Source organism: Fukomys damarensis, unplaced genomic scaffold, assembly GCF_012274545.1.
Source record: "Fukomys damarensis isolate Sample0158 unplaced genomic scaffold, DMR_v1.0_HiC HiC_scaffold_33, whole genome shotgun sequence".
In the NCBI taxonomy this organism is placed as follows: domain Eukaryota; kingdom Metazoa; phylum Chordata; class Mammalia; order Rodentia; family Bathyergidae; genus Fukomys; species Fukomys damarensis.
Window position 1 is genome coordinate 28,332,932 of NW_022900945.1, and position 27,475 is coordinate 28,360,406.

General features: G+C 40.2%; 1 protein-coding gene across 15 annotated transcripts in view; it reads left to right on the forward strand.

Moving 5' to 3' along the window:
* Tlcd4 (TLC domain containing 4) overlaps positions 1-27,475 on the forward strand; it is a 90,114-nt gene that overhangs the window by 22,916 nt on the left and 39,723 nt on the right. For 3 of the 15 annotated variants that reach the window (XM_010639902.3, XM_010639900.3, XM_010639905.3), the window contains one exon: positions 8,275-8,349. The exons of 6 other annotated variants lie outside the window; for them this stretch is intronic. The gene's annotated coding sequence lies outside the window, so the exon portion shown is untranslated. Of the gene's footprint in view, positions 1-172; positions 355-1,067; positions 1,259-1,297; positions 1,477-8,274; positions 8,350-14,321; positions 14,342-27,475 lie in introns of those variants that run through there. 6 more of the 15 variants (XM_010639892.3, XM_010639895.3, XM_010639896.3 and 3 more) reach the window with 5 other exon arrangements.

Sequence of the window (27,475 nt, forward strand, 5' to 3'; positions counted from 1 at the left end):
CTCCCCCGCTCGCCCGGCGCTGCCCTGGGGTCTCAGCTCCAGGGGTGGGTGCCGCCTTTGTGCGTCCTGCGGAGGCGTTCTTGTTAGACACCCACGTGCGGTTAGGCGTACCGAGTGCCCCCCCTCCAGCCTCCCCTAAAGCAAGTACTGTAGCTTTTATTTACCCTTGCAGCTCTCAAGTGGGTCCCATTTTTAGCACCGAGTGCTGAAGAGTCTTTTGGGAAAGGGACCGAGCGCAGAGTCAGAAAGAGATGACGTTCTAATTCCTGCCAGATTTGTTAAACAGAGTCCCTCGGTTTACCCAGCCAGGAAATGGGGCTTGCGATGCCAGCATTTTCCCGACCGGTCACAGAGGTAGGAAAACCTCTGTAAAAGTACTTTTAGGTGTCTAAGTTTAGTTAAAGGTCACGATTGCTAGTCTGTTTTCTTTATTGTAATTAAGGATTAATATGCACGTTTTTATGTGAAACTGTAAAACTGACCTTAAAGCGTGAACTCTGATGCTGTTTAAATTAATTCAGGTACCACTTTGCGAGCCAAGATAGAAGAGTGTAGATGGTGGGGATTGATGTGTGCACTAAACAGAAAGCTGTCATTTTAGTAAAACCTGTACAAAGTCATGAATTAAGAAAATTGTATTTTTTAGATGAAATACTGCTGTGTGACCATGCATTGAATGGTGGAATACAGTCTCACCTTTGCGTAGCCACTAAATTCCTAAGTTCGAGAATCCTAGCTCCCTTTTACGTGCCCTGCATATGAAGTAGACAGTTTCCCTCCCTTTCCCTTCCTTAAATTGTATGGGTGAAATTAAATTAGGAACGTGTACCCTCACCATGTTAGAAAATTTGAAAGAATGAGTGAACCCTGGATTTTCCTTTGTCCCCTACTTCATTTCCAGAGAATAATTTGTTTTTAGGATGCTTATTTTCCCCTACCCCTGCAACCCCTTTTGCTACATTGCCTCCTTCCAGAGTTTGAATCTTTATTGTGTCATCTTGCATGATTTTTTTATGTGTCTAGGCGGGATGCCTTGGACCCAGCTGCGTAGTCATTATTATTCACTTTCTGTTCTGGTTTTTTTCACTGTAAGCTTTCTTTACTGTGGAGGAAGAAATGCTGGCCCTTTGCTATTAAAGCGCTGTATTTACTTGGAGGTAAATGGGAACTGAAGGAGTCAAGAGGCTGAGACTATGTATTGCAAACTGCAGAGAAGCTGGGTCTTTGTTGTGTTCTGCTGAATAGACCCCAAAGTAAGGTACGAGAGAGAGTTGGCCTATCTTTGCCTTCATTTTAGGAACTCTCCATTGGAGAGATTCTGTGGTTACCAAGGAAGGCTTGGAGCAGGGAGCTACCCGAAGCCTGCCTCAGTGACATACTGATCAGGAGCATCACTGCCCAGGAGAGGGAAGGAGGAAATACCTGCTGTGCCAGAGAGGGGATGGCCCTCCCTACAGCCAGATAACCCATGTGGTGGTAAGGAGCCCTAGATTCCTGACTGGAAAATGGGAAGAGGGCTGGGGTGCAACAACTGAAGGGTACAGTTTTAAGGCGGATGTGGAGTATACCTGAAGTTTGATGGGTCCTCCTGTCCCTTTCCCTTTGAGAGTGTTTGTTGTACCCTAGCAAGAGGGCAGCCATCTTATGCCTGTGGGACCTGCTCATCCTCCTTCCTTGGTGCTCTAAGGGAGGCTGGGCATCTGTGATCTTTTCTCAAAGATGGCTTTACAAGTATTAAAGGAAACTGAGCAGTTTCATTTGTAAGAAACCCTCCAGACTTCAGTGTCAGTCTCTCTCTCTCTCTCTCTCTGTCTCTCTCTCTCTCTCTCTCTCTGTCTCTCTCTCTCTTGTGGTGCAGGGGGATTGGACTCAGGATCTTGCGCTTGAGAGTCAGGTGGCAGAACCATTGAGTTAAGTCCCTGGCCCTATCCTTTCTTAATTAGTATCTTGATTATAGATTAAAGAAAGATTCATTTAGGCTTCAGTACCTCTTCGAGGGTTAAAAAGTGGGATACTTAGTTTGCCTGAAAAGAGTAAACTCAGTCTACACTGAGTTACAGAAAACTGTAATTTTTCTTTGGAGGAAGATAGTGAATTAATTGTTTGGGTGCGAATTGTGGGGGCTTGGGAGTAGAGTTATGCTGGACAGCTTGTGCCCTTGTCTTTGAGAAGAGAAGAAAGGATCCCACCATGCTGGTACAGTCACCTCATTGTGCTTTCCCTCCTTACATTTGCCCTCTGAGAAGAAGACAGCAATATGGAGGCGGAGTAGCCATCTGTTCTCAGGATGGAAAACAGGCTTCACTGAACAGTAGGGATGCCTGTATTCACCTGTGTTGTTGGTTATCGGGCACGGGGACGTATTATTACACCCAAGAATGTGCACATCAGGAAACAGGCTAATTTTGTAAGGACACTGAAGGTATTTCATGAGCGACTTTGGCTGTACTGTATTTTTTTTCCTTGTTGGGTAGGAGAGGTAGTACATAAAGAAATGGAGTCCTACTGCTCTGAGTACTGTTAATCCTGGTGAGACAGTTGGATGTGCTGCAAGCAGATCCAAGATCTGAGAAAGCAGAATAAGGCAGAAATAGCAAAAAGTATTTCTTTGCACCGAACATTGGTCTGTCGAAGGAGAATAAAGTCTTACGGATACATGAGAAGGAGCTCGTGAATCAGTGTACAGTAAAAGGCCAAGGTTTTTGAAAATAGCCAGTGAAGAGAAGATAGCTGGAAGTCAGCTCAGAGCTTGAGCCAGCATGGAGAAAAAGAGCCGCTGGACAATGGGGCCAGTGTTAGATGGGGGTTGACTGGGTGACCAAGGCTTGTCGAAAGCAGTGTTTCAAACATTTTTAGATGACAGCAGCACAAAATGCATTTTATTTTGAGACCCAAGACATAAATAAGTATATGTGTATTCAAAGCAAGTTTCTGTTTCTACTGTATTACTGTTTCTATTCTGCATTCTTAAAACATCTTAACCTGTGTGAATAGATTACAGTCTACTATTTGGAAAACATTTGTTCATTGGCTAGAAAACCAAGTTGTAGTGGAGCAGGCTGGGCAGGGTTGGTGGTGCTGCTGGCTTACACTTGATTGCTGTCCCAATCCTGACAGTAGGGACACAGTGTGTGTGTGGCAACTCATTGGTGCCTGAATGGAATAAGACTCACAGAGATGAAAGGCAGCTGGATGGGGCTGGTGTAAAAAAGAGGACTTCTCACTGGTTCTGTTCACTTCAAAGCAAAACAGTTGGTTTTGGGGGAAGAAAAGGAAGTGTGAAAGGAGTGAACTTGGATCTGAAAGCAGGTTTCTTAAGAGCAGTACTTTTTTCCCTGTAGGTTAGGAGAGAAGACAAATGGATCCAGAACAAATTGGCTGATGGATTGAGGTGATTTTCACTTTTGTGGGTTGGGTAGGGAGCACAGGAGCTTATAAGGCACAGTGGTGAGTAGGAGGCTCGCACCTCCCTTTCCAGGTTTTAGAAGTTTGAGCAGAAGCAGTGGATGGAGTGTGTTGTTTCTAAACCCCACTTGCTGATCAAACTCGTTCTGAAGTTGGCCACTTGCCTCAACTGAGAATTAGAAAAGTATTCTCATTCCATTTTATGAAAGGGTTAGGCTGTGAAGTCTGTTTCATGATCTACGGGCTTCTACCTCAACCAGCATCTGCGAACTAATTCCAGTGTCTGTCCTAGAGTTAATGAAGGGCAGAGTGTATCTGCAGGCTTTTGATTTCCTTTTTCATAGCAGTTAACATCTGACTCCAACACCTAACACTCCAACCAGTAAGTAAAACAAACCCTGCAGTAAAAGAACATAGGTATCAGAGTTCACCCCAGCATGTTGCTTGGTTACTGCTTGCTTTTATCATTGACACTGCGACCTAGTTGGATCCTCCCTTTGACCCGTCTTGCTGTGCTGACTGCTTTTCTTACCTTACTTCATATTTTCTCAATATTTGACCTTACCCTTCCTTATAAATGTTTTCTCCTTCCTCCTTCTGCCCTTCTTTTTCATGCTTCCTAAATACTGACTGTCATATATTTATCTAGTGCCTTCAACTCTGGTTTCTCTTATGTCATCTCTGACCTTCCTGACTTACTGTATCCATCTGACTACTCCCATGGAGCCCAGTTGTGGATCCTGAACCTAGAAACAACTGCACAATGATGAGTTTATATACTGGTTTTAATTTAACTTCGAAGTTTTAGGGACATGGAGAAACTATCTTGCTCAAGATAATTTTAATTAGTTTTCTCCGGATAGGCTTAAAACTCATTAAGCCCCTCATTGTTTTGGGCACGGGGGTGGGGGTTCAGTTCAGTGGTAGAGTGCTTGCTTAGCATGTGCAAGGCCCTAGGTTCATTTCCTATTATTACACACACAGAAGTGTATTTTGAAACATGGAAAATTTCTTCCTACTAGATATATATTTATTTAGTGGGAAGGGAGGCAGAAGGAATTTTTACTTGATGGAAAAATTTGAACAAAGTGGAAAACCCCCTTGTCAGAATACTAATTTTTAGGGACATGATTCTTAAAAGTAGTCTTGCTTGAGTAACATGTTTGTTCTAATATATGTACAAATATTGGGACAATGATGAATGTCATTAGGTCATTATAATATTACCTGTTATTTAAGGACTTATAAGACCATAGCTTAGTTCTGATTAAGAAAGATTCCTTGCCTTTTCATATTTTTAAAACCTGTATAAGCACTATGAAACAAATTGCTTATGTATTTTGTGGGGGAAAAAGAAATTGGAAGAATCCAGGGCAAGACAAAGGCTAAAGGATGGGAGGCTACGAAGGAAAGCCTGGTCAGCCACACCAAAGACATCAACTCAGCTTGGCAGTGTCTGGCTTCATACCTCTGACCAAATCCTAAGACATTGTGCATTTTGAAGATTTGAGAATGTTTTACAGCTCAAGATCATATTTTGTCTAGTATGTGTGTGTTTATTACAAAAGTAAAACTAGCTCATTAATAAAAACAAAACAAAACTATAAATAGCTTGTGGCCATCAGAATAAAATGAAAGTTCCTTTTTTACCCCTTCCCCACCTTCCACCTTCCATGGTTTCACTCTTAAAAACCACCAGTTACCAGTTTTGAGGTGTACTATACCCCTGCAGACCTTTTTTCTACCAAAATATGCCCAGGTACTGTTTATTTATGAGAAATTGATCATTTTGCAGCCTACCTTCCACATCACTTTTTTCATTTAGATCCCCATAATGTGTGATAGTGCACGTGTATCCTTATGCTTAACCATTTCCCAGTCGATGGCCTTTAGATTCACAGTTGCTGCTAATGATCCTTCAGCAAACACCCTTGTATATACTTCAATTCACACTCTTGTGAATTGTGTTGAGGGTGACAGATCAGTTCATTGCCACACTGCTTATTTTATAATTCTGGGAACACATTGCCGTGAAATTTTACATATTTTGTTGTTTAATTCTTCAAATATTCAGTAGTAAAACATAGTAATAGATGCCATGGGAATTTCACAGTGGGACAACATACGGCCTTGATTATAAGTGCATATCATCAAGTACGGGTAAAAGGATGCATTTGGACTATAATATCAAGATAAAGTATATTTAATATAAAAACAGAAGATGAGTGAGGCTAGTTTATATATTTTGAGATCCTATTCTCTTCTTGCTAAAAGTTCTCCAGTAACCAAAAAGAAGAGGCAAACAATTCATAACCAACTTCAGAATATCCAGAAAGGAAACCAAATTGGAGAATCTCACCTCTTCCTGATTCTAGGAGGCCAGACAAATTTATTGTTTGCATTTTCATCAAGTAAACACTGCATATGCAGTGGCTAGCATTCTCATTATTATACTGTAAAAGCTGGTGACTTGGCTTTGTGATGCCATTTCATATCATGTTTCTCAGTGCTAGCTCCTGGTGTCATGCCCTGAAACTGCTAAGTGAGAGGTCAGTAGAGTGAGGTATAAGTTTATGGGTTTAGTACAGAAATAGCTGTAGGAGGACTTAAAGGGACACATGATCAGTGTAAACAGCAATGTGATATTGTTCCCAGACAATTTTTCTACAAGGTAGTACACAATATACCATGTGAATAGCAATTCTGTAAACAGCAACAACAAAACTCATACTTGATATATGCAAGAAGATTGGTACTTATTAACTTTGGTTAGTTAACACCACAAAGTAGAAGGGATCAGAGTAACGTTTGAAGAAATTTGGAGTACGTCTTCAAGCTTAAAACTGTTAGTAGGTTTTTAAATGTGAGGGTGTCAACGGGGCTTGGAGGTGTGCAGGTTGAGGCGTTAGGAGCCTAATTTGTTTTTTTGTTGTTGTTGGTATTGGGGATCAAACTCTGGACCTTCTGCTTGCTAAGCAGGTGGCAGAACCACTGATCTAAATCCCCGGCCCAGGAACCTAGTTTGTAAGATTGAGGAAAGTTCACCAAATTCTTGTCTTAGGAATAGTGTCCCAGAATAGTTCTTTATTACCAGGTGTTTGAGCCAAATTTGGGTCCTTTTCTGTGGCTTACCATACTTGAGTTTCAACATGAGGTTGCAGTAAGCATGAAATTTGAGGCCACCTGGAGTTTGTGGTATGATTAAACCACACTGCTATGTTTTGCCTATCACCTCACTAGTTTGCACAGTATTTCAAAGGAACCTGTCACTGTGTTTAGATTTTTTGACTGCCTAGCATTATGAAACCAAATACTGAATCAGATCAATAAGTGGGACATTTATTGGGAAACAGTATAGGTGGAACCAGCATTAGGTAATAACAGTCTGAGAGTAAGAGGTCATGAGAGAAACTGTTCTCCAAGTACGTTGGGTAGAACTTTTAGTGGTTCTTAGGTAACAAAGTAGAAGGCCACCTAGACAACTTAGAAAGTTCTTGGCTGTCTTCTCATTTTAGCCACCAAATTCTCCATTCAAATCCTAAGTGTAGAAGAGCTGCAGGGCCCTTAGGCCAATAGGGGAAATTTTGGCAGAAATGATCATATTGCTTCAGATAGAGAATGCCACATTCTTCTGTGTCAGAGAAAATTGAGGTAATACTTCTTGGTTAGGAAAGGGCTTGTCAAATACTGTTCTTCATTGAGTTATGTTTCAATCTATTGCTGAATACCAAACCACCCACAAACCCTAGTGGCTTAATGTAATGCTTTGTTTTTTATTTCCTGCTGTTCTTGGGCTTGCCAGGCCATTACTCCGTACTGGCTATAGGCTCGTGAGGGAGCACTTTCAGTTGCAGGGCCAGGTGTGGCTTGCTGTCTGGCTGGAAGTTGTTATATTGAATAGTGGCCGTTGGCTGAACCACCTCAGTTTTCTCCTCGTGACCTCTCATCCTCCCATAGACTAGACAAGTTTGCTTACATGGCAGAGGCAGGGCAACATTCTGAGTGGAAGACAAACACAAAAAGGTCTCCTTAGCCCCATGTAGGCTCCAGAAGCCTCATAATGTGTCTTCTACCTGTATTCAGTTTGTCAGCAGATGGCCAGCCCAGCCCAGATCTATAGACTTCACCTCTAGACTGGAGTGGCAGTGTCATGTTACAAAGGAATTGATGACCATTAAAAAATTTGCCACAAGTGGCTAAATATGCCAAGCACTGTGCTATGTGCATTTAACATTTAAGGCATTATCTCACCTAACCCACACAGCCATCTGGCCGAGTTGGCATTCTTATCTGCATTGTGTAGAACGTACAGGCCAGAAAGGGCCTGTTCATTCCACACAAGGCCACTGATAAGTTTTGTGACTACGGTTGATTCTAGCTGTCTGTCTCTTGCTGAATGGAATTCTTTTTTTTTTTTTTTTTGGTACTAGGGATCGAATTCAGGTCCTTGTGCTTGCGAGGCAGGCGACAGAACCACTGAGCTAAATCCCCAGCCCCTGAATGGAATTCTTACGAACCCAACATGTGGGAGAAAATTGCTAACTTGTTCACCAGCTCTAACCCATTTAATACTCTCTCCTGTTTCCTGTGGGGAGCAGACAACAATGATAGGAAAACAGAAGGCAGAAGGCAAAGCTCTAACAGTGGCCACTTTCCTACATCCGTGGGACTTTCTCAGTTGTGACCTGTTTGTTGATTTGGAGGTAAAAAGAACTTTCCTGGCTCTTGAGGTTCTGACTTCCTAGGTGTGTTAGCAGGTGTCTCAATGCTCCTTTTTAAAAAAAAAAAAAAAATACACACACACACACACACACACACACACAATTTGGGAAGAATCATGCTTTGTCCAACCTTTCCTTGATTTCACAGTGCTGACAGGAAGCCAAAAGATGTTCCAAGCCAAGAGGCTCCTTCTGTGATAGCTCCTGGAAAGGAAGAGCACTGGTATGGAAACAAGTACATTAGAAGCTTGGTAGGAAAGGTTGGCTGCTGACCCTCTTTCCTCTTCCTGAGTCTCTGCCAGGTGATACAGTGCCACCTGGTCCCTGCTCCAGTTCCAGGGATCTTATACATAGACTTCTTCAAAGTCTTGTGTTGCACTTGAAATGTTAATTTCCTTCAGGATGAACCCTCAGTTTGCATTAGCTTCAAAACTCTCTCTCTCTCTCTCTCTCTCTCTCTCTCTCTTCCATTACTGCATGAATGTGACCTAATTAATTACTGAGGTCTCCTAGCTTAAGATATTCTAGTTTATCCAAAGTCTAATGGCTGTGATTGGAACTCAAGAGTTTAAAAAAACAAAGCCTTCTTTATAAAAGTTTTATGTGGGGGAAGAAGCAGCATTAATCCTGTAAGGCACATGTGCTATTTGTACTTTGAGCCTTGGGCCCTAGAAAAATGAACTCCTGTTAGAATCCCTCACTGGTTGGGTGTTGAGAACCAGAGGAATGGTAGGGAGAGTGGGGGAAAGGGGCTTTTTAACTTGGCTGACTTCCTATAGCCATATTGCTGGTTAGGCATTACTGCAAGTAAAGCTCAAGTTAAAGTAAGTGCCAAACCAAAGGGGAAAAAAAAATTATGGCTGGGTGTGGTGGCGCACCCTGTAGTCCCAGCACTCGGAGGCTGTGGCAGGAGGATCGCTGTGAGTTCGAGACCAGCCTGGGATACATAGTGAGTTCCAGGTCAGTCTCAACTACATAGTGAGACCCTGTCTCAAAAACAAAAACAAAAACAAAAATTAGGTACAACAAAAGATTAAAATTTGACATAAAATAGATAAATTATAATAGGTTTCATTTATTTTTAAGTTAAAAGCCTGAACATGTAAAGCATTTAAATGTAAGGTAGAAAAAAAGAATAAAAGTTTTGTTAAAATTCCAATTAAAAACACCTATAACGGGGGCTGGGGATTTGGCTCAGTGATTCTGCCACCTGTCTCACAAGCACAAGGACCTGAGTTTGATCCCTGGTACCAAAAAACAAAACAACAACAACCAAAAACAAAAATGGCTATAATGCATCCCAGTTTGGTGGCACATGCCTATAATCCTAGCTCTCTGGGAGGCTGAGGCAGGAGAATCATGAGTTCAAGCTCAGCCTGGGCAATTTAGCAAAACCCTGTCTCAAAATAAAAAACAATAAGGGTTGGGGATGTAGTTCACTGCCAAGACTCTAGATTCAATCTTCACCATGGAGAAACAAAAACCACCATCATGTGAGGGAGAACAGATGGGGTATAGTGAGAAACCAGAAGGAGAAGTTGATTTTTAAAAAAATTCTCAAGGTGGGGTTAAATAATTGGGATAGCCCTCACCTTTGCTGTGTCAGAGTGTTTTAGGAAGGACTCCAGGCTCTTTGAGAAAAATCTATATCAAGGTGCCTGTTAAACCTTCATAAAATAAACTATAGAAAGGAAGGGAACAATCATCTTGAATACTATTAGTAAGTAGAATACATATTGAGGAAGTTTGTGTGTGTGTGTGTGCGCGTGTGTGCGCATGAGTGGGTGTACATGTATGGTAGAAGTCTCAGGTAAGAAAATTTGAAAAGCCCTGAATTAGAAAGGCCAGAGAAAGAATCCTAGAAAGCATTTAATATAGGATATAAAAAGACAAATAGGAGTATGATAGATAAAGGGAAATCTTAAATTAAAAAGATTTGTAGCAGACACAGGAATTAACTGTCAAAACATTTTTCTGAGGGCTGGGGATTTAGCTCAGGGGCACCATGCCTGCCTCCCAAGTTCAAGGTCCTAAGTTCAACCCCTGGTACCAAAACAAAAAAACAAAACAAAAAAAAACAGTTCTCTGAGCTGCAGGACCAAGGTGGGACAACTCCACAGCATTTGAACATGGGTATTTTCTCATGGAGGATGGGTGACTCCCACAGAGCCCAGGTTAGAGAACAGGGTTTAGCTCCCTTCCTTCTCTCACATCCTGTGCTTGCAGTTATTACATAGAATTGCGCGCGCGTGTGTGTGTGTGTGTGTGTGTGTGCGCGCCAGCGCCAGTTACAAATGTATTACTACTTTACCTTAACTATATTATTCTTTGTTAATAAACAACTATTAAAAAAATTGTTTCAGGGAAGTGTCAATTGCCAGGGTCTAAAGAAGATGGCATTGAACAGTTTCTTTTAAATTCTGTAACGTGCTGTTGGGGAACAGAAGGTTGAAGAATGAGGGAATAAGAGAACAAAAACATAAAGGACATCTTTATTCAAAGTTTAGTGTGTTAACTGGCAAGGAGCAGGGGCCGGGGATTTGACTCAGTGGTTCTGCTGCCTGCCTCACAAGGTTCTGAGTTTGATCCCTGGTACGGAAAAAAACAAACAAACAAAAAACAAAAACAAAAAAAACCAAACTGGCAAGGAGGAACCATAGAGAAATCTCTCTGTAGTTATGAGGCTTTCCTTGTTAAACCTTAAGTGATATCATGTATTTCAGAAAGAGAGCATAACTTATTGATATCAATATAAGGTTCCTTAGCTTTTCCTGATTATCTTCTTTTTCTTTCCATTTGCTTCAATTTAAAAAGCAGTATCAGTTGGGCATGGTGGCGCACGCCTGTAATCCCAGCACTCGGGAGCCTGAGGCAGGAGGATCCCTGTGAGTTCAAGACCAGCCTGGGCTACATAGTGAGTTCTAGGTCAGTCTCAACTACAAAGTGAGACCCTGTCTCAAAAAAAAAAAACCTAAAAAAAAAAAGGAAACTAAAAAGCGGTATCTTGGGACCTGCAATGTATCTCAGTGGTAGAGCACTTGCCTATTGTTTTGGCTTGTGTTTAATGTCCCGCCAAAGACTTATGCTTTTCCAGAGATGTGACTGATTCCTGGTGGAGCTAAGCCTGAAGGCATTGAGATTAAGGGCGTGTGTGCTACCTGTCCTAAATCATCTGAATAAGATAAAAGGGGCAGGAAGATGCTAGTAAGGTTCCCTTGTTGCTTTTGTTGCTTCTGCCTTCAGCTGTTGCTCCTCTGCCTTCCTGCCTCAGAGCCAATTGTGGACTGAAACCTCTATGAACCATAAGCCAAATAAACCTTTTCCCCTTTAACTTTAGGTGTCCAGTATTTTGTCTCAGCAGTGAGGAAAATAACACAGATATTTGGTCCTAGAGAAGTGGGGTTGTTGCTGTGATGTTACCTGGTCATGAGGCTCCAGAGCCTTTGAAACTGGCTTGTGGAAGGGGAGGAGTTAGGAAAGATTCAGAGCTGCCAGCTGAAGCAGTAGAGCTGGAATGTGCTGGAACACCTTAGGCTGGTCTGTATGGGAGATTCTGGTTGGAGCTCAGAAGACCAGAAGGGTGGCAAAGCTCAGGCATGGGAGGCTTCTGATAGCAGGGACTGCCTTGGCTGTTAGCCTCCGGACAGTGTGTGCTGTGCTTTGTCAGACAGTTTGTCTGCCATTTCCCCCATGTCCAGTCACTTTGCCTGGGACTGAGATTAGAGGCAGTGGATTAATCTTGCAAAAGAAATTTCAAGGCAGTCGAATATTGAGGCAGTGGCATGTCTACTGTTGGGGGAGCTGCCGGGGTCCAGGTGGTGTGCCTTTGGAACATTGGAGGACTTCTTTATATCATATAGTAAAGGTTATATACGGAAATTGTCATACATTTACAATTTCTGCATAAAAACTTTTAAGATCGCTTTTTCAATAAACTATAGCACATACCTATTTTATTTTTTTTTCTGGGAACATTTTATCTATTGCCTCAGCTATCATTAATCAAACAATTTCCTAGTAAAAACATAAATGAAAGCAAAATCAAAAGAACAATCCAAGTTTGCCACCATTTTTCAACGTTCATACGTCTGTTTTGGCTACAGTGGAAAGACTGTGGCCAACTCTTAGCAGGTCACTAGGTTTTAATAAAGAACTACTGTGGTTACTCAGCTTCTTGGTTAAACTTTTATTTTATATAGTCAGAAAGCAGGTATTTTGCTCTTAATAAGCCTTTCTATAATAACTATTCAGCTGCCCTGTTGCATAGACATTACTGTGTTCCTGAACATTTTTCTTTTCTTTTTTTTTTTCATTTTTGGAATTGGCTGGGCTGTATTTTATTTTATTTTTTAAAAATTTAATTTATTGGTACATTCTAGGTAGACAGTACAGTTACATTCATTACTGGGATCTTGTACCTTTACGTGCTAGGTCTTGGTTCTCATTTTTTACCCTTGTCCCACATTTCATTCTTTCTACAAAGGGCAAACCTTGATATCTTACTCGTTTTTTGTCTTTCCACACCATTCTAGCTAACTCCATCTATATAAGGCCCGGTATAGGGAACGGGGGATTGCCTAGTGGCCAGGAGATCACTCCACCACAAATCTTTGAACACCTTTCTGGGATCCCTCCAAGTAACTGGACACTCGGAAGAAAGCTGGGAGGCTTTCATCGGAGTGAAATCCTCTATTACTGAAAAAATGGAAACCCCTTCAAAGAAAGTCCTTGGATCAGGGGTTGCACTTAGGGGTTCAATGGCTGACACAACTGACACATATTTCTTAGAAGTAGCTTGTACAGGTTTCCAAATTTCCCATAATTACAATTGAGCCAATCAAAAGTACAAGCAAAAATGAAAACTGGATTGATGCTTTCAACCCGAGGCCCATCATTGCTGGAGCTTTGTGAAACAGCAATAGAAGAACCATGGGCCTCACCAGGGAGCTTTTTTTAGCCAGATTTATGTTGAAAATCAAGAACAGAGAGCCCAGTAAAATGATTTAAAATATTTTGAGTTGGGCTAGAAAGGTAGCTCCAATAAAGCTGTGAACTACAAAGATAGAGTAGAGGAGATCTTGATTTCTGAGAAGGAAAAGGACAATAGAAAAGATGGCCTGAGGACGTCACAAGTAGCAGCAGGACTCCACCCTTTGTAGTTTCAAAATTGCAACAGTGGAAGACTGCTTTGAGAAGAAAGCCTCAGAGCACCATGTTCCAAAATGGCCAGGGCCTAGGAAAGTTGTTCCTTGGGATTGAAAAGACTAGCTATGGCTCCAGCTGGCAGCAGACCCGTTGGCATCATTCTTGTGGCACTGCTTTTAGGTACACGGATAATGAAAGAGTTGTAGGGTCAGGAAGGCTTCTACTCAGATTTCAGAAGGCCTAGGAGATCAGGCAGTGTATGAAGCTGAAACTGCAATGGAGGCCCCATAAATTTAGAGAATCCAGGAATGTGGATCTTCTGAGGAAAGCTACAAGGAGGGACCAGAAGCAAGGAGGGAGCTACAAATACCAAAAGTGCCATAGGGGTGGAACTACCCAGGTCCTTTGTTGTTCACAACTTGCCACAGATTTCTGAGGATGCTAGAAGTGGAACTATGGGATTTAATGTTTGCCTAGCAAATTTTGGACTTGCTTTGGTCCCTTTCCTTTGTATCCACTTGTTTGTAACTTTGGAATGGAAATATCTATCTTGTGCCATTGAATGTTGGAAGTGTTTAACTTTCTTTTCATTTGTTCAGGGATTTGTAGCTAAGAGTTGCCTTAAATCTCAGAGATTTGGGACTTGGGCTTTCATCATTGCTGAAACTGTTAAGACATTGACAACTCTTGGGGATGGACTAAAAGCTTTTTGTTGTTGTTGTTGTTGTTGCATAAAGGGATATAGCTGAGTCTTTTTGGAGGGTGAGGGGTGGAATGGCATGTTTTGTGTTTAGATGTTCCTCCAAAGCATCAAGCTGTTCCAGAGGTGGTTGAGTCTAGAGTGTGTGGTTGATTCATGATGGGTGTAGGCCCGGAAGGTGCTGGGATTAAGGGTGTGAGTGCTACCTGCACTAAATAGTCTGAATAAGATAAAAGGTGCAGGAAGATGCTGATAAGTTTCCCTCTTGCCTTTGCTGCCTTGTACTTACTGTGTTGTTTTTCCTCTGCAATGCCTTTTTGCTATCCCTGTCTCAGAACCAGCTGACTGTGGACTGAAACCTCTACGAACTGTGAGCTAAAGAAACCCCTATCCCACTTATTTTGGGTGTTGGGTATTTTGTCTCAGCTACTAGAGAAAAGTAAGGGACATAAAGCTAGCATGAGCAAGACCTGTGTTTGTTCCTCAGGTTGCATGTGGCACACACTTGCCTAAAAAACAGTACCATAAATGTTAGAGGACTTACAGAAGTGGATTATTTTATGTAATTGGCTTTCTGCAGATTTTCACACTAATGTTCATGGCTCTTGAACTTGATACTCAAATGAAAAAGAGGTAGAATGTTTTGCGCATAATTCTAGACTTTTTTGTTTATTTTTGGTACTGGACATCGAACTTGGGCCCTTGCAAGGCAGGCGGTGGAACCACCGTGCCAAATCCCCAACCCTTAAACTTTTAATGTAACTGAACTTGATACTCAAATGAAAAAGAGGTGGGATTTTTTTGCACATTAATTCTAAACTTTTAATGTAACTGTCCATGAATGATTAAACTAACAAAAAAAAAAAAACAAAACAAAACTGAAACGACAGCTGAGTTTGTGTACATCTGCCTAGATTTTTTCCTGGGTTTTCATTAATAAAAAATTGAAAATGAGTAGTGTAATAGTTACTTTTTACCAAAAAACATTTAATACTTCTAATCAATTATTGACATTCTATCAGCATATCAGCATTTAGATAGATCACTGCAGTATCCTACCTATTTGAAAATTTGAACAAAACCCAGAATGGGTAAAGAGTAGGTTTGTCTTTTTAACAGTTTTTTTTTGTTGTTGTTGTTTATTTTCCTTGGCAAATAACTCATTTTCTGAAGTCATATGTTCATTTACCAATGACATCATTTACAGATAGATTTTTGAATCCTAGAATGTGAACGCTACTGACAGTATTAAAGAACTCCTTAAGTGCTGTACTTGATAAGAATTTGAAAGCACAGTGCAGATTATTCTACATATGTGTGTGTGTGTGTGTGTATGTGTGTGAAATTTATCATGAAACTTTTGAATATATATCACATGTAGGGAGTTTGGGATGATAAATATTATATTCAATGTTAGTTTACAATATGCATACTCTGATTTTGGACATATTTGGAGGTAAGAATATTTTTGAAGTCATTATACTTTTTTGCTAGGGTTGACAATTTAGAAAATTCTGGGCCCCATATTCTGTTTACGCTGGTGAAATGAGGGACCTGCAGTTGATGAGATACTAGCAGAAGGGAAAGCACATATGAAACTATAAATGTCTTATTTCTGTTTTAACAGATGATTGTTAAGCACATGCTGTAGGTTAGGTCTGGGGATGCGGCGAGGCACATTGAGGGGAACCTGACCCTGTTTCCCACCTTCTTAGGTCATATTTTCCCTGAGGAAAAGAGATACTTGCTTAAATTACACTGTGAAGTTGTGGGATGTGGTTCTTTAAGGACAGCTAATGGATGAAATGTCCTACTGAGAGATGAGAAAGGCTTCCCTAAGAAAGTCAGGATTGACTTGGGGGCTAAAGGAGCTTGGGAGTGCAGGATATGCAAAGGCCCGGTGGAGGGAGTGAGCATGCAGTTTCTAAGGAAAAGAGGGCCACAGTAGCTAGAGCAGCAAGTGAGGGTAGCTGTCAGTTGAGGCTGGAGAAGCTGAGGTCCTTCTCAGGAGAACTGTTAAGGGAAGGTGAAAAGGTGGTATGATAGAGACAGCTTTCATAATAGATATTTTTGGAGCCATCCAGGCTGTTCTTTACACTGAGGAGACCAGTTTGGAGATATTGCAGAAAAATATTATAGTAGCTCGAGAACAGAAGGATCCTTTTTGAAAGTCATTTAAAAAGTGTAAATAAGAGAGAGCTATTTGATAAAAAAGATAGGATTTAGGGAGAGACTATGGATCTGTTGACTTTTGTTTTTATTGGAGGCTTGAACATGCTTAAAAGATAAGAGGAAGAGCCAGTTGACAAGAAATTAAAGGTTAATAGAGAACAAAAGATTACCATGATGGCCAGGAGGGGTGGATACAAGGTATACAGGTTAGAAAGGTTGGCCTCAGACAGGATAGATGGGTGCAATTGTAGGTCGATTGTATATTTGGTAGTGGATATTCGAAGTGTTCACATGTTGGCTTCCTTGTTGTATGTGTGAAGTAAGATGAGGGTCACTATTCTGAGAATGGGGTGGGTTTGAAAAGGATAAGGGAAGGTTTGTAAATGTTACTGTGAAATATGAGAATATTGGTCAAGGATATGTAGTTGGAGTTCAAGGCAGGGTTGAGGGCTCTTTGATCTCTATAATTTCATGCTCACCAACTTTAATTCCTTCTGTGCATGGGTTTCTCTAACAGTGCTCCAATTGTTCAGTGCTTCTTGTTGAATAAATAGTTGGGCATATCCAGGGTTTGGTTTTTGCCAGCTCTTGGCAATGGAAAGGGGATGGTAATAAGAGTGTTAGGGAAATGATGGGCTAAAGAACCTAAGCTGATTAAAGAGAATGGTTCAAAAAGAAAAAAAAAAAAAAAAGGAAAGGTCTAAAGAGGTTGGGGAAAAGCTGAGAGGTCAATGGATTTGAGAATGTTGTGATACTAAATAAGCTTGATGGAAAGGAACCTGGGGTCAACAAAATGAATGCTTAAAATGTTCTTTTGGAGGCAGAAAAATGATGAGGGATGATGTAAGTCTTTGATGGCTACAGTGGCATGGAAGAGGTTCTATTCCAGATGAAGAGAAAAAGACTGAGTTGTCAGATGCTAGATCATCTACACAGACAGGACACTACTCAGGATGATGGTGGGCTTTGAGGACGTCAGTGAGCTGGACCAGTGTTTTTGGATGAGAGAAGTGATTGGCAGATTAGACTGTGATACATACAAGGAGGGGGAAGGGAGTGAAGTGTTGGCAAGACCAGAGGGATATGGGTGCCTAAGGGGATGGAGACTGGCCAAGTAAGGCCATAAGGAATAAGAAGTTCATGGACTACCTCCTGACTGCAAAGTGTGAGAGGATAGGCAGACACTTCTTGCATGGCTGACAGAGGAGGGTGTGCTCAGAGGAGATGCTGAAGACAGCACCGTTTTCTGAGAGTGGAGCAGCTGTTCTAGGGAACTCCATGAAAGGGTTCCTGAGGTGCAGGGAGTGATGGCCTGAGTCAGGTGGTTGGGAAGGAACTTCAGAGCATGGCAGATACTCAAGATATAAAATGCAGATTTCTGCAGTGGGTGCTGTCTAAATTTTAAGTTTTTTTTTCCTGGAGTAAAAACAGGCCCCATCGATTACTTCTCCCACATGCTGCTAGAGACGGATGATAGTGGAAGCAAAACTTACTGCGTGTGAACCGCATGCCCAATATGCTTCTCAGTCCCAAAGGAACATTACTGTTTTTCCCATGGCAGCTGCGTCTAGTTCATACTGTTGCCATTTCCAATTTAAGATGAGAAAACTGACGTTGAGTTAAGGCAACTCAAGTAATTTGTCCAAGTTACTCAGCTGTTAACGAGGGGTGGAAATAGCATTCAACTCAAGACTTCGAGCTCAGTGCTTCCCACCATGTTGTGTGTACTTAACATTTCCTTACATGCAAAATCTGAATTTTTAAAAAATGAAAATTATAGAATATTAAGAAGTGAATGGACTGTTTAATACAAAAATTGTCCTTTTAGATATCAAATTAAGCGCAATCCTAGACCTAAACTTTCAACTTTGTTTTTTCTCCTCTTCTATGTTTGCAATATATATTTACATCTATTTTTGGGGAACTGGTACATTTGTCTACTATGTTTTTTCTTAATCATCTTCAATCTTCTTTTCTCCCCTCCCTGTAATCCTCTCTCATCCTGGTGTACCCTTCCCCATCTCCAAAAAGCCTCCCTCTCTGTTTTCTACCATTTTTCCTTTGTTTTTTATGTGTATTTTGGGTTTCTCATATAAGAGAAGCCATGTGCTGTTTAACTTTCTGTATCTGACTTATTTCACTTAACATAGTGGGTTCAAGATTCATCCATTTTTCTTCAAAATGACATGAATTCATTCTTCTTTATGGCTGAATAAAATCCTGTGTGTTTTCTTTATCTGTTCATCTATTTATTGATGGGCATCTAGGCTATTTCTAGAGCTCAGCTGTTATGAATTGTGCTACTATTAACATGTACATACAGGTATCCCTGTAATATGCTGATTTTAACTCTTTTAGGAAAATCCCTAGAAGGGGTTAGTTGGGTGGAATGGAATTTCTAGTTTTAGTTTTTGAGAAATTTCCATACTGATTTCCACAGTGGTTACGCTAATTTACACCCTCACTAACAAAGTAGAAGGGTTCCTTTTTCTCATATCTATTGGAGTGGGGATCAGTCCTCCAACTTCCTAGAAAGGGGGATGGTGAGGGTTAAAGAAAGAAATATAATAGACTTGTGTAATTTCAAAATACATGGGGGCAAGGTGGTCAGTGCCTCAGGGTGGGCAAAGACGAAGGCCCTCCGAGCAGCCCTTATTTATTGGATACACAATAATTGCAGGGAGTATCAGGTGACTTAAGAGGTGGGGTAGTCCTTTGCTGATGAGGATTTTAGGTCTTGAGGATTTTATGCTGATGAAGGCAGTAAGGAGAGCATTCTTACAATAGTAGGTGGGACAAGATAGCAGGCTGATAAAGAAGTTGTCCTTCCCCTAGGTGAAACCTTTCTCTTTGTTTATTACTACTTGGTTCTGGAGAACCAAGATGCCTTCAGGTGCTTGCTGTACTCTTGCCCTTGAATGTTATGAGTCTTAGCCAACTCTCAGGCAAGGTGACATTGGGCCTTAGGCAGCTATAATCATAATTTCATTATGAAATGGTTTTTTGCACCCAAATTTATGTAGAATGGCTCTCGACAGATCTCCCTTTTTTTTTTATTTGCCTGTAGAAGTTGGATCATTGTGACCTCTGGTTCCAATGTCTTCAGACAATGTCACTTGATTTGAGCTCCTCCGTAGCAGACTAAGACAGAGCAAGAAGGCATAACCCAGCTACTACTAGCACAGCAATTTAATACCAGAAATGAGCCTTGAGGATAATTAATGGGATTAAACTGACCAAGTATATCAGGAAATTTATCCTAGTTTTCAATCTGATCATGAAAATTAGCAGTCTGATAGGACATAGATAAAACAACTTTTTGGAGGATGTCTAGATCTATACTTATATTTTTGTGCATTGCTCCTTGTACATGTTTTTAAACATGTTCCCATGGCTGAGTTGATTATAAGGTAAAGGAGTAGTGCGAAATCAGTATTGTAATGACATTTGAGACCTTGTTGCGGCTGTAAACTTTCAATCTGATCTCCCATCCAGACAACATTAGTCTCAAGCACACTTATTTGGGACTGTAACTTGCCGTCTATAGAATGTTGTATTTTCCGGGCCTCATCAGCAGTCTTGGTCCAATTATCTATGAAATGAACTATTTGAATGAAGTGGGCCAAGGCCAGAGAGGAAACAGCTACACTTGAAATTAATAACACCAAAGAGATTTTGCCAACAATGATCAGTCCCAGCATTCTTTTCTTCTGTGTATGAGATGATCAAGCAGGATTTGTAATAAATGAACAGTACACATTATATGACAATGATTCAGTTAAATTAACAGGAACCCATACTCCTGGCTTTGCCCTAGGATCATTAGAGTCTTATTTTGAACAGATCAGAAGAGAATACAATGACTCAGGGTGCATTTTTTTCCTCATTGAGTTTATTGGTACATTTTAGCTACACAGTACAGTTACATTCATCATTGGGATCTTGTACCTTTCCATGACAGGTCTTGGTTCACATTTTTTCCCCTTACCCCTGCCCTCCCTTTACTCTCTCCTCCCTTCCCTATTTACAAAAACTTTATTTTCATTTTTTTCATTTTCTCATATTTTTTTCCTTTATTTCCTTTCCCCTATCCTTCCCCTACACCTTTAGCCCTTTTCTTCCTATTTCACATTTAGGGTGCATTTTTGACAGGTAAAAGTATTAGTATCCCTTTGTGTAGTCCCATACATGAAAACGTATGGGTTATAGATACATATGGAAGCCTGAACAGCCCAGTAGTACTCTGTTAGCAATATAGTGTTGCCAGTCCATAAGGTGCCTTCAATATAGGAAGAGCCAATTTCCATAATGTCTTTTGGACACGCCCAAGTTTTCCGTAATGTAAAAACTGTGGAGAAAATTATTAAAACCTTCTATTCAACTTGTTTCTTCAGTAGGGACAGATTTTTTAGTGACATTATCAAGCTTAGTCCAGTTTAATTTATACCAGTCTGTATTACTGTTCTTTCTTCCTATAAAATTTCCCCGAGGTTCCCAGTCAGTAAATTCATATGGCCCCGATTTTTCATATCTTCCCCTTTGGCCCCTACATATATTTCATGGTGGAGGTGCAACTTTATGAAATCCTTTCCATGTAATATGAGGCCAACAAATCAGATATTTGGGTAGGAAGGGATCTACCCAAATTTTCAGGGGTATGGGTCAACCAGGTCTGAGATGAGACTATTCCTTTAATAATAAGGCCTAACATCCTTTTAGTCCTACGGACCAGATGATCCACTAAGCTATGTAACAAATAAGATGTAGGTGAGTAGGCCTGTGTCTCAGATTAACTGGTATCCAAACTCTGGCATTCTTCCCATAACCAGTAGTGTTTGGCCAGAAACTTCTCTGGTTTTTACGCAGTGCCTGAGTACACAGTCAGTATAATCAAAGGAGTTTTCTGTTTAGGTTACTGCGCCATAAAGAAAAACATAAGGATTATAGATACAAATACCAGTTTAAATGTTTTTGTATAACTTTAAATATAGGATCTTTCTTTCCTATACTGAGGTCAAATCTCTACAGGTCTGAACTTTACCCTGGACAAAAGGCAATCCAAGTTTGCTGGGTGGCAGCCACAGCATTTCTCCATTGTCTTAAAACACAAGCAAAAATGTTTTCCTACATTATTAATTGTATTGATCTATTTTACCTTTTAGTTAGGATATCCTTTTACAACACTCATACCTAGATTTGTCCTTGCTAGTGGAGTTCTAACAGAGCATATTCACTGTCTACAAGTGAATTAAAAATTTTTTTTATTTGTTTGTTTGTTTGTTTGTTTTTTTGAGACAGGGTCTCACTATATAGTTGAGACCTGGAACTCGCTATGTATCCCAGGCTGGTCTTGAACTCACAGGGATTCTCCTGCCTCAGTCTCCCAAGGGCTGAGATTACAGGTGTGCGCCACCACACCCGGCAAAAAAAAAATTTTTAAATGAAAGTAACAAGATCTAATTGAGCTTGTGGAGATAGCTGTATTCCCCCTTTAGAAGTTGTGCTTTAAAATTTGATAGGCACGTTTGACAGTTGTTTGTCTCTAGGGGTTAAAACTCTAATGTTTTAGTCTTTAAAATGATATATTTGGAATAAAAGTGCTATATATTTGTTTAGAACCACCAACAGCCACATTGATTTTAATTACTGGGTCTGCCATGGCTGCTGGCACCTTTTGTGTCTTTTAGTGAGCAGCTGCCCTGCCATACGAGGCCCCACCTCTGTCGGCCCTGCTGCCGGGAACCCAGATCCTCATTATTTCCCAGGTTACAATTAGTGGAAGTTCCAAAGATGTTAGAGTTATTATCTTGACTTGCTGATGTACTTCTCAGCAAAGATGTGCCATTTTACCACAATGAAAACATTTAACAGTTTTAGCATCATTATTATTACCTTATTTTGAAAGAGCCAGCATAGTTTGAATTATCAGCAGACCCTCTGTAAATTTCTGAACCAATATCCTGACAAGCTTTAATGTAACTGTTTAAATCTTTAGCAGCTGGAACAGTGCTCAGAGCCTGTTTAGTCTTGGTTAGTATTGTCATAAACGAGTCGGAAAATAATTATGTTGGCTCCTTGAACATGAGGAATTTGTCTGTGCATAATTGTGTGTAAGGTTCTCTTGGCCCTTGTAAGATGTTAAGAGAGTGGACAGGAGCCCCATACTCAGGCCCAGTAAGCCTAGCTCTTTTCATTATATGTCCTATTTGTTCAAAACTGTTGGCTACAACTGTAAGTTGTCCCATTCCCAGTAACATTTCTCCTATTATATTAGCCTTATCACCCTGCCTGTTTTTGGTGGGGTGCAAGCTTCTGCCATTGTTCATTAAAATGGAGTTATTGACAAGGGGACAAATAAGAACGAGGAGATGTCTTACATCGTGTGGGGTTAGGTAGTAAGTCACCAGCACAGAATCCAAAACACCCAAAGTAAATAGTTCCTGAGTTCCATTTTTAACAACACTTTGTTTTAATTCTTTAAGGAGTTTGAAGTCAAACATTTGGTGTTTAGGAATAAACTGATTTTGGTTGTTTGGATAAAGCCCTGTTACTGGGAAGCAATAAGGCCCAAGAACATCCCCATGCATAGCTGCTTCCTTAACTAACTAGCTCTTGATATTTAGATATACAAGCACAGAATGCTTCATATTGAAGTAGCCTGGTGATGTGGGCCAAGGAGTCTCTTCATAAGCCTCATCTGCTTCCGGGTCTTCCCCAGAGCCAGAGGAGCATTAGGTGACTTTTCCTCCTTAGTACATTTCTTCATCTGACTGAGGAGAGGAATAGTGTTTCAAGTGATTTTACTAGGCTCCAGGCTAAAAAGGTTTTAGGAGAGATAGGCTGTCCTCTGCTGTGAGCTCTTTTTAAATTTTCGCCAATCCTGTTCCAATTTTCTAAATCTAAGGTTTTCTCCTGTGGGAATTTAACAATCTCATGCACCATTTTAGTTAAGTTGCCAACACTTAGCTCAAGCTCTGGCCTGTTAAAGCACCTTGCACACACAGGAGTTGGATGTAGTTTGGCTGCTCTATGGACTGATTCTTCCCCGCTATCCCAACTACTGAAACTTTCCTTGGTGCCAAGGGCTTTACCTTTCACTTTCTTTCTGGATGTTTTTCGAGTTTGCCCTTGGGGAGTCCTCTCACCACCTAACACACTATGCATTCTTCCTCCGCTGGAGTGGGACTTCCCTCTCAGGCCTGCGTGCTCCACAAGTGGGCGCTAAATATTGGAGGGTGAACAGTCTGCCGACTGCCCAGAAAGTGGGGTGGTGAGTGTTAAAGAAAGAAATATAATAGATTTGTGTAATTTCAAAATACATGGGGGCAAGATGATCAGTGCCTCAGAGTGGGCAAAGACGAAGGCACTCCGAGCAGCCCTTATTTATTGGATACACAATAATTGCAGGGAGTATCAGGTGACTTAAGAGGTGGGGTAGTCCTTTGCTGATGAGGATCTTAGGTCTTGAGGATCTTATGCTGATAAAGGCAGTAAGGAGAGCATTCTTACAATACTAGGTGGGACAAGATAGCAGGCTAATAAAGAAGTTGTCCTTCCCCTAGGTGAAACTTTTCTCTTTGTTTATTACTACTTGGTTCTGGAGAACCAGGATGTCTTCAGCTGCTTGCTGTACCCTTGAATGTTAAGAGTCTTAGCCAGCTCTCAGGCAAGGTGACATTGGGCCTTAGGCAGCTATAATCATAATTTCATTATGAAATGGTTTTTTGCACCCGAATTTATGTAGAATGGCTCTCGACAGATCTCCCTTTCTTTTTATTTGCCTGTAGAAGTTGGGTCATTGTGATCTGTGGTTCCAATGTCTTCAGACAATGTCGCTTGGTTTGAGCTCTCCGCCGCAGACTAAGACAGAGCAATGTTATTGGAATTTTAATAGGAATTGCATTAATTGTAAATATTGCATGGGCCAATATGACCATTTTAATATTGATTCTGCTTATGTAGGATCAGGGGATGTCTTTCTGTTTTCTAACATCCTCTTCAATCTCTCTTGAGAGTACTTTAGTTTTCTTTGTAGAGTCCTTTCACTTCCTTGGTTAGGTTGCGTTATGGTTTGTGTTCAGATGTCCCCCCTAAGCCTCATGCTTTTCTAGAGGTGGTTGAATTTACAGTGTGTAGTTGATTCATGGTGGGAGTAGGCCCGAGGGCACTGGGATTAAGGGCATGAGAGCTACCTGCCCTAAGTAATCTGAATAAGATAAAAAGGGCAGGAAGATGCTGGTAAGGTGTTGCTTTTCCTGCTTTTGCTGCTTCTGCTGCCATGAATTTGGCAGTGTTCCTTCCCTTTAAATTTCACAGAAGGATTTGAGGACTGTGGGTGTTCTTCTCTGAAGTTCTGGTAAAAATTCAGTAAATTCACTGGGTCCTAGGCTTTTCTTATTGGTACAGATTTTAATTACTGCATCAGTTTCATTTCCTATTATTGATCTGTTAAGGGTTTTTTTTTTTTTTTCAATCTGTTAAGGGTTTTTATATTTCTTGTTTCAATTTTTGTAATTCATATGTGTGGGAATTTATGTATTTCATTTGGATTCTTTATTGAAATATAAGTTTTCAAATAGTTTCTTAAAATCCTCTGGATTTCAGTGGTGTCTGCTATAATTTTGTCTTTCTCATTTCTAATTCTAGTGGTGTGGGTCTTTTCTAGTAAGTTTGGTCAAGGATTTGTATCTTATTTATTTAAAAGGACCAACTTTGTGATTCATTGAATCTTTGTATTTTTTCATAATCTCTGTTTCATTGCTTTCCATTCTCATAACTTTTCCTTCAACTACTTGTTTTGGGATTGGACTATTGCTTTTCTGGGACCTTGAGATGTATCGTTAGGTTATTTGGGATCCTCCTGTTTTTGTAATGTAGGCATCTATGTATGAATGCCTTCCTAGAACCGTTTTCATCGTGTCCCACATGTATCTCTGTTGTAATTTCATTGTTGGAATTTTAAAATATCTTCCCTCATTTGGTCTGTGATCCATTAATCATCCTAAGTGTATTAATCAGTTTCCATGTGTTTGTGCAGTTTCTGTGGTTCTTTTTGCTGTTATTTCTAGTTTCACTTCATTATGATCTGATAGGATGCAAGAGATTATTTCATTCCTTTTGTATTTATTGAGACATGATTTATTACCTAAAATATGATCTGTTTTGGAAAAAGTTCTATGGACAAATGAGAAGAATGTTTATTATGTTGTTGGTAGATAAAACTGTATATCTCTGTTAAATCCATTTGTCTATGGTACACTTTACTTATTTCTTTGTTGATTTTTTTGTCTAGTTGACCTGAGAGTGGAGTATTGTAGTCCTTCATTATGATTGTATTGGTGTGTATCCTTTCATACCATGTAGTTTTCATTTTATGAAATTGGGCATTCCGATATTTGGTACATTTATATTTATAATTGTTCTTCTTGATCAGTAGTTATTCCTTTACCAATGTGTAGTAGCCTTTGTCTATTGTGATTAGTTTTGGTTTGAAGCCAGCTTTGTCAGAAACAAGAATAGCTACTCCTACTTGCTTTTAGGCTCCAGTTACATGGACTATCATTTTTTATCCTTTTACTTTCAGACTGTGTATTTCTTTGTAGATGAGCTGTATCTCTTGCATGCAATATTTTGAGTTTTATTTTTTGATCCAATCTGCCAGTCTGTGTCTTTTGATTAGAGATGTAAGACCATTTACATTGATAATTATTGAAAGGTAATATCTTTCTAGAAGGGATTCCTTTATAACTTTGCCTTTGTTCAACTGTTCTCCAAGTGAAATTGATTTTTTTTTCTTTTTTGAGTATTTTTTGCCATGCCGGTTTAGATGAATTTCTTTAGATTGCCTTTGTTGTGGGTGGTCTTCATTGCTGTCAAAACTTTCAATTGAGTGTTTCATTTCCAGGATTTCTGCTTGGTTTATTTTTCAAATCCTCTAATTCTTCACATCAGATCTTTCATATCTTGCATTGTCTTCCTTAATCCATTCAACTGCTTTTTTAAAAAAATTACCATCTTAGTGAATGCTTTCAGCTGTTTATTTACACCTTTCAGTTAGCCCATCATTTTAATTACTTTCATTCAGGTGCTTATCTTTTTAATCTTTGCAATCATTTTCACTGTTTATTTGTTTGTTTTTTGAGCCAGGGTCTCACTGTGTAGTTCAGACTGCTCTGGAACTCACTGTGTAGCCCAGGCTGATCTCGATCTCCCAGGGATCCTCCTGCCTCAGCCTCCTCCCTCCAGAGTGCTGGGATTACAGGTGTGCACCACCACACCTGGCTTCACTGTTTGTTTTTTGAGTTCTTTGTTAATTCATCTGCTTCATTGCCTGTAAGATATGTTTTTGGGAAGATATGCATTTTTGCAGGCATCTGATGGACTTGTTTTGTCATGGATATTATGTTTTTGTGTTGAAGGTTGTGGATCCAATGGGATAGAAACTCCTTTCTCTAGAGTAGAGGTCTTTAGTTAGTGGATTTCTCCTAGTAATGTGCCCTTGGCTTTGGGAATGATTCAGTGTGTCAGTCAATACCTATTCCACTTATTCATAGTACTAGAATCTGTCCCTAGCATTGCACTGAGCGGAGAGAATAACTACCAGTAATACCAACATCCAGAGAGCCAGTGATATATCAGCACTTAATATCAAACTTGTTTTAAATAGTTTTCAGCCCTTTCAATAGGCCAGGAAGATGAGGGGCATAGTAAGATGAACAGGTTGGGAATTAGGAGAAACAGGAAGATAAATTGGAGGGGAGCACAGAGAAACAAAATAGAGTGTAAGAAAGAAGAGAAATATAGGTTTTGGCGACTGGAGTTTCATGCCCAGAAAGAAAAGGAGAGGGAGTTTTAAGAGGTTATGTGCGAGGACAGAAAGAAGAAAAGAGAAGGAAGTATAGGTTGAGAAGCTAACCATATATTATCAGGTAATTGAAACTTTGTTTAGAAAGATCCCTAATTCACAACTCCAGGGGAACAAAGAGATGCGTAATATAGTAGGCTAGGGAAAATTAAACAGATTAATGCTAATTATGTATTTTGAGGAATAGAAAGCATGTACAGAAAAAATATATAAATACAAAAGAGGGAGACAAAGAGATAGAATAGAGTCTGTGAAAGGGTGCAAAGAAAGCAGGGGAAATAAAGTAGTAATATAGCTGGAAAGTGAGAGAAGAGGCAAGAGAGATTGGATCCATTTGTTGAACCAACTGTCTAGAAAGTTAAATATCCTTAATTAGTGACCTTTGGTATGGGAATGTATAACTAAACCGCTTAGAATGTTATTTTCCTAAAGTAGGAAACTAATACAAATAGCTGTATACTGATATAT